Source organism: Psittacula echo (genome assembly GCF_963264785.1).
Source record: "Psittacula echo genome assembly, chromosome: 4".
NCBI lineage: Eukaryota > Metazoa > Chordata > Aves > Psittaciformes > Psittacidae > Psittacula > Psittacula echo.
Window position 1 is genome coordinate 9,642,135 of NC_137738.1, and position 6,000 is coordinate 9,648,134.

Below are 6,000 nucleotides of genomic sequence, written 5' to 3' on the forward strand. Positions count from 1 at the left end.
ACCTGTCACTACTGATGATGGGTGAGAGTCGCAAAGGGAAAGCAGCCTGTTGGTGATGAACAAATACAGTCACTGCTTGGAAAATTAACTCAGTTCTGCATTCCTGCCAGACACTGCTTGGAGAGCCAAAGGAAGGTTGGTTCCTGCTAATTAAAATGTGAGGGAAAATAGAGAAGAGGCTTCTTGTTTTCTTTCTTAAATCTCTAACCTTGCTCTTTATGGGAAGCTAATCTACTGCCGAGTGACATCTGCACTAATCTGGGAGATGTCTTCCAAAAGCTGTTTCTTTGATGAAGGTGCAGACTGGGACAAGGATGAGGTGACCTGAGATGATGTGGTCTGTTCTGCTCTGACACAGTACTTCGAGTTTCACACTGGAGGAGTGTTGTGCCCACTGAGCCCTGTCCACACTGGATCCATCCCGTGATCCTCAGGGGATCCCCTGAGATCCTCAGATCTCAGCTGATGACTGGTTTTCCTAATGTGAGAGCTGTAGTTGAGCTATGAATCTTTGCTGAATGAGTGTTCTTTTGATAATAACCAGTCATCTTACTGGGAATCAGTATCTCCATCCCTGGCAGCATTCAAGGCCAGGTTGGATGAGGGTTTGAGAAACGAGGTCCAGTGGAAGGTGTTCCTGCCCATGGCAGGTGGGACAGAAATAGATGACCTTTAAGGTCTCTTCCAACCCAAACCAGTCTCTGCAGAACCAAGTCCAACTAAAACATGTTAGAACCTTGATGGATGTTAAAACCTGATGGACACCACCTATATTCATTTTACGAGTAACACAGGTGTCAAAACCTATAAAGTAAGTAGTTCTGATTTTAAAGGGACACTGGAAAAGTGCATGGATTTAGAGGCTTTTGCCAAATTGTTGGGGGATAATAATTCACCTCTGAACAGAACTCCTGTAGCCTTGGATGATGAGTATCTTGCCTATGCAACTCTCTAACCTGTGAACTGTGATTTTCATCAGAAATATGGGTTCATGTGCCTGTGCTGGACAGAAAATATCTGTATGCTCAGGCTGTATTGCACTGGCATTTTCACAGGTTTGACACTGAGCAGTGTCAAATATGTGAAGGGTTAGACCGGTTGCACAGCAAGTCTGCTATCAGTGCTGCGTGAACTTCAGAAGTCAAAGCTTGTAACTCTGCCATTCATTCATGCATAATTTAAACAACAATCTCTATCACTAAATTTGACTTTTCTACAGGGTTTCCAGGAGACAGAGTCTCATTTTACACATCACCTTTTCATTACTGTGTTTTTTTGTTTCATATTTAATGGTCTTCTTTTTGACACATTCTATTTTCTTCATAGTTTCAGGAAGGTAACTTCAGCAGGAAGACTCCCACATCATTGCTTGACTTGTCTATTACCATCTATCTTCAAAAATCCGGCATTCATAGTAATAATACAGTGCAGCTTTTGTACTAATAGAAGTACACATAAATAATTTTCACTTGTCTTGGAGCATCTGCTATTTCCTCCCACATTCTTCCTTAAATCTTAACACAGGGTCTCTCAAAGAAAACCCTGATTCATAGTTCAAGTAGCTCCTCGAACTGGTACACTTTTTAAACACACTTCCAATGAATGGCAAATGCACCTCACTATTTTGGAACAGCTTTGTATTGGAAAATATACTAAATAGTTGAGGTATCATTTGTTCATTTTCTGGGTGAAGTTTCTATTCACTGTTTTCTTCTCTCCCCTCAGGCTGTGCCTTGCTTACCTCTCATTACAGCTGGGCAGCACTCGCAATGGGGATTCATAATTTTAGACTAAACTCTTGAAACAGATGGCCCCATATTTTTTGGTGAGGACGGCTGAACTCCTTTAGTATCTAATTTAAGTAAAAGCTGTGAGCTGACAGCAGACTTATGCTGTGTTGCCAGCTTCAGGCATTAAAAAAATAACAAGTTTTCAAAATGTAATGAACTTTGCAATTTGCCTTGTGGTTTTTCAGCTCCGAGTGGTCTCATTTCCAAATATTTCTCTGGAAGGATGAAAGCTACAAACCTGCTTTCCTTTTGAATAAAACCCTTACATCCTCATGTAACCCTGGGGACTTGGAAACTTGAGTTTCACAAAAAGCATCCTGTGTTGTGAATTTCATGGGGAAGAAACTTGTGATTTGCAGCTGAGAATACAAACAGGGCAGTTCTGCATCCTCACTGAAGCGCATGTGGTGCGTTTGCCCATGGCTATGTGCACATAGACGCATGGTGCTGAATTCAGAAAGCTGTCTTTCCTGAAGTGATCATCTTTCCAGCAGTGTATGAAGGGTAGTCCATTTTCATGAACTGCCCACTGAAAAGGGTAAAGTACCTGCTAGTAGGCACAGAGAGTCTAAGGGGCTAAGCTGGACATCTTCTAATGGGCCTAGCTGAAGTGGTTGAAAATGGCACAAGAACTATGTATTCACAGTCATCTACCAGCTGGACATCACCTTCCGCATCTGCTTCAGAAGGAGGTGACCATGTGAAAACTTCAGTGCCAATTCATTCCACTACAAAGTTAGACATGAACTCAAGTCACAGATGCTGGCTGACATTGCAAAGATATGAAGGAATAACACAGTGTTGCTCTGCCACCGAGGGACCAGGTAGTGACCTGCAGAAGCACCACAGTCATTCCAGGTGTCTGCAAAGGAAGTGTAAATTTACATCTTGGTTTCAGGCAAGAATAATATTCTGCTTAGAATAAATGCAAATTTCCATTCAATCATTTCCCACATCAGATCTAAATGTGGTCCCCAGTCCTCAGTAATTCTTTGCTACTCAATTAGTTGAGAGCAGACTAGCTTTGTGTAGCACAGGGATGACAGGCCACACTGGTGTCTCAGCACATTGAGACAGGGCAGGTGCAGAAGCACTGATCTGCTCCATGGTCCCCAGCATTCTTCCTCTCATGGTTGTGTGGGTGGCAGGTGATGGTTAACACTTAGCTTTCGTGGTGCGAGTGCACTGTAATAAATGCAGCATCAGGACACCAAACCAGTTTCTTTTGGGGCTGACAGTGCGTTTTTCTCCACTTTAAAGATTTTATGGCAATGGTTGATGCTGTTGTCAGAAAAAAACATCTCATCTGAAGAGTTGTTGTTTTTCTCTCCCAGGAGAGAAAAAGAAAGGTACTTGAAAAAGAAGAGTAGTCAATGGAAGCAGGAGGAGAAGGAAACTTAAAAGATGTGAGACTGTATCTGGAGACCTTCTGGAAGAACATTCCACCTCCTTAAGGCACCTCCCTGCCTTAAAATGAGCTACAAGGCTCCAGCTGCACCTGAATCTCTTTTGGCGGAGTGTTTTGTCTTTCTGCCAGCTCTCCTATCTGAAATGACTTATATCTTCCTGACTTACTCTAGAAAATCCTAAAGCTATTTCTTACTGAGTCAAATATATTACTGTAAACTTTGGGGTTGGTTGGTTTTATTTAAAAGGACTGTTTCTTTTTTCTTATAGCCACACCATACAGCCCTGCCGGAGACCAGCAACACCGTGCAGGATACTGCAGTAGAGGGAGCCACATCATCATCTTTCTTAAGTACATTGCACTTACCTTGCTTCTCTGTGAACACGTCAGCCAAATCAACTCTTGCATGGGTAGGAAATGATCTATAGGAAGAAACACGTGTACTGAATGCTCAGGTCTCCTCCATCACTGTAAAGGACCAATTTATTTAACCAATACAGAGCTGTCCAGTAAGAAACATAATCAAAGAGGAAAGTTGGTACATGGAACCCCACCCAAAAAGGGTTTATTCTGTGAGTTGGTTGTGGGTGACTTTGCCTCAGCTAACAAATTACAGTTTTCAACTACTTTCCAGCAATGTTATGTTTACCTGAATATGTGTGTCTGCTGCAGTGACCCAAGCTCTGAAGTAAAAGGAGTAACTGCAAGAGTACAGAACACGCTTTGTGTTGGTTTCATGATAGCACTTTTTCTGTTAATGTCTTACCTTCCAGTAATATGATGTTCTCTGTGTTAGGACACTGGATACCTCTATGTGCTTCATGTAGGAAGACAAATCAAAAGAAATAACCTCATTAGAAAAACAATTCCTAACTCCAGGTGCTAAAGGTTTAGCATCACCACCAGGCATTTTTTGCAATTTTGACTTTGACTGCAACTGTGATGGGTTAATACAATATTAAACACAGCTTTGTTACAACAGAAAAAGCAAATGAATTTTAACATAGTTACTCGCTGAATCTTGACCTGACAGGATTTTTAGGAGAACAAAGATTATATATATATTTATATATTTAATGTTCAAGAGCCAGACTTGTAAAAGTATTTAAAGATCAAAGAAGGGTTAAATGGTACTTTCTCCTATTTGTACATATCTGTTTCTTAAAGGGCTTCTTATAAGGCTGCCCCACACTTCTGGACATGGGGTTAGGCTCACATGTCATTCACATGTTTTTAAGTTGTACTTAGAGGGGTTTTACTACAGTTAGTTTTTACTACCTTGAAATAAGCATCTTGTAAAAACAGATTGCAGAATGCCATTGCTTCAGCACTTTCTATTTTTTTAATGTTGTTTTTATAATATTTGATGTCATTGCAGTTCAGTTTTGACTTTTGCTTAATGTATAGAATGGACTAATATGTTTCAAATGGAATGGAGGAAGTATATTTTCCTAATATCAAAAGTAAAATTGAGTTCAGATTACTTCACCTTCCTGCGGTTTATGCTTGACAGTCAGATAGACTGGACCCAAGATCGTTATTTTACTTCTAAAGGGGAAAGAAAATAATTTGGTTTTAAAAATTAAATGAAGCCAACAGATTGTAACTGTATCCTAAGTAGTATATCAGATGCGGAAACAAAAAGCTTAAATCACTGGGACTCATACTGCAGATTGAGAGTATAGTGTTTGTTTATATATATATATTGAGGATATAGAGTTTGTTTATATTCTGATGACCTTGCTCTTGTTTAAAACTAATTACTAGATATATGTTAAACCTAACTTTTACAGTAGATTACTGCTAGAAAAATGTTACAGAATCATGTAGAATTGTATTTTCTTATACCCCTACATAAAACACTGAGACTACTGGATCTGGTTAGGCTGTTGCCCATTATTTCCCCTCTTCCAGAGCTTTTGTTAAGTTAAACCAACAAAAATGCAGAAATATTGCAAGTTTTGTAACCTTTGGAGTCATTTGAAAAATGAAACAGCTCTAATTTGAGATCACTTTTTAGGAAAATTCCAAGTTTGCATAGTACTGTAAAGAAGTATGCAGGGGGGCATCCCTGTTGTAGTTGGTTGTATTTTCAAATCCTGCCAGTAAGTGTATCAGTAGTAGGTTCTTATAAATGTTTTTCATTTTTGCCATGCTGAAATTATCTTTTTCCCAGCTTATATATTTTGACAGCCTTAACTTTTTGTCCCACTTTCCTTAGTGCTATTGGTCTTGGAGAAAGGCAGGCCCATTCATATTCGTACTGTTGAACAGATCTCCATACTTCTGTGTGATAAATAAATGCTCCCCGACCAACACAAAAGATCTTTTTTTAAATGTATTTTTAGTAAGTAAAAATTAGATGCTAATTCATTTTGAATTGTAGACCAGGGTAACAGGGAAAAAAGCTGAAGACACGAGAAATTCTGCCTGACTGGTAAATGATATTCTCTGCGTTTGCTAAGTAATGAATTAACCATGCATATGCATTATTAAATTCTAAGAATACATCACTGGCATGTGAATTTCCCTCAGGCATGTGGTTAGAGCACTAAGTACCTGCATTCATCTTTTGGAAAAGTCATTCAGAGTTGGTTATGATTTCACCTGTGGAGATCCCGCTTTTGGCTGACCTTTTGGTCTGCAAGTTGACGGATAGCCTTTTGTAATTCACACACCTAAGAGGTTAGAAGTAAAAATTATTGAAAGATTTCTAAAGCTGAAGCTGTATTTACTAAAACAATAACCTGGCACTTCTTCATAACCTAATACAAGGTAGTTCAATTATTAAGCTGAAAAACC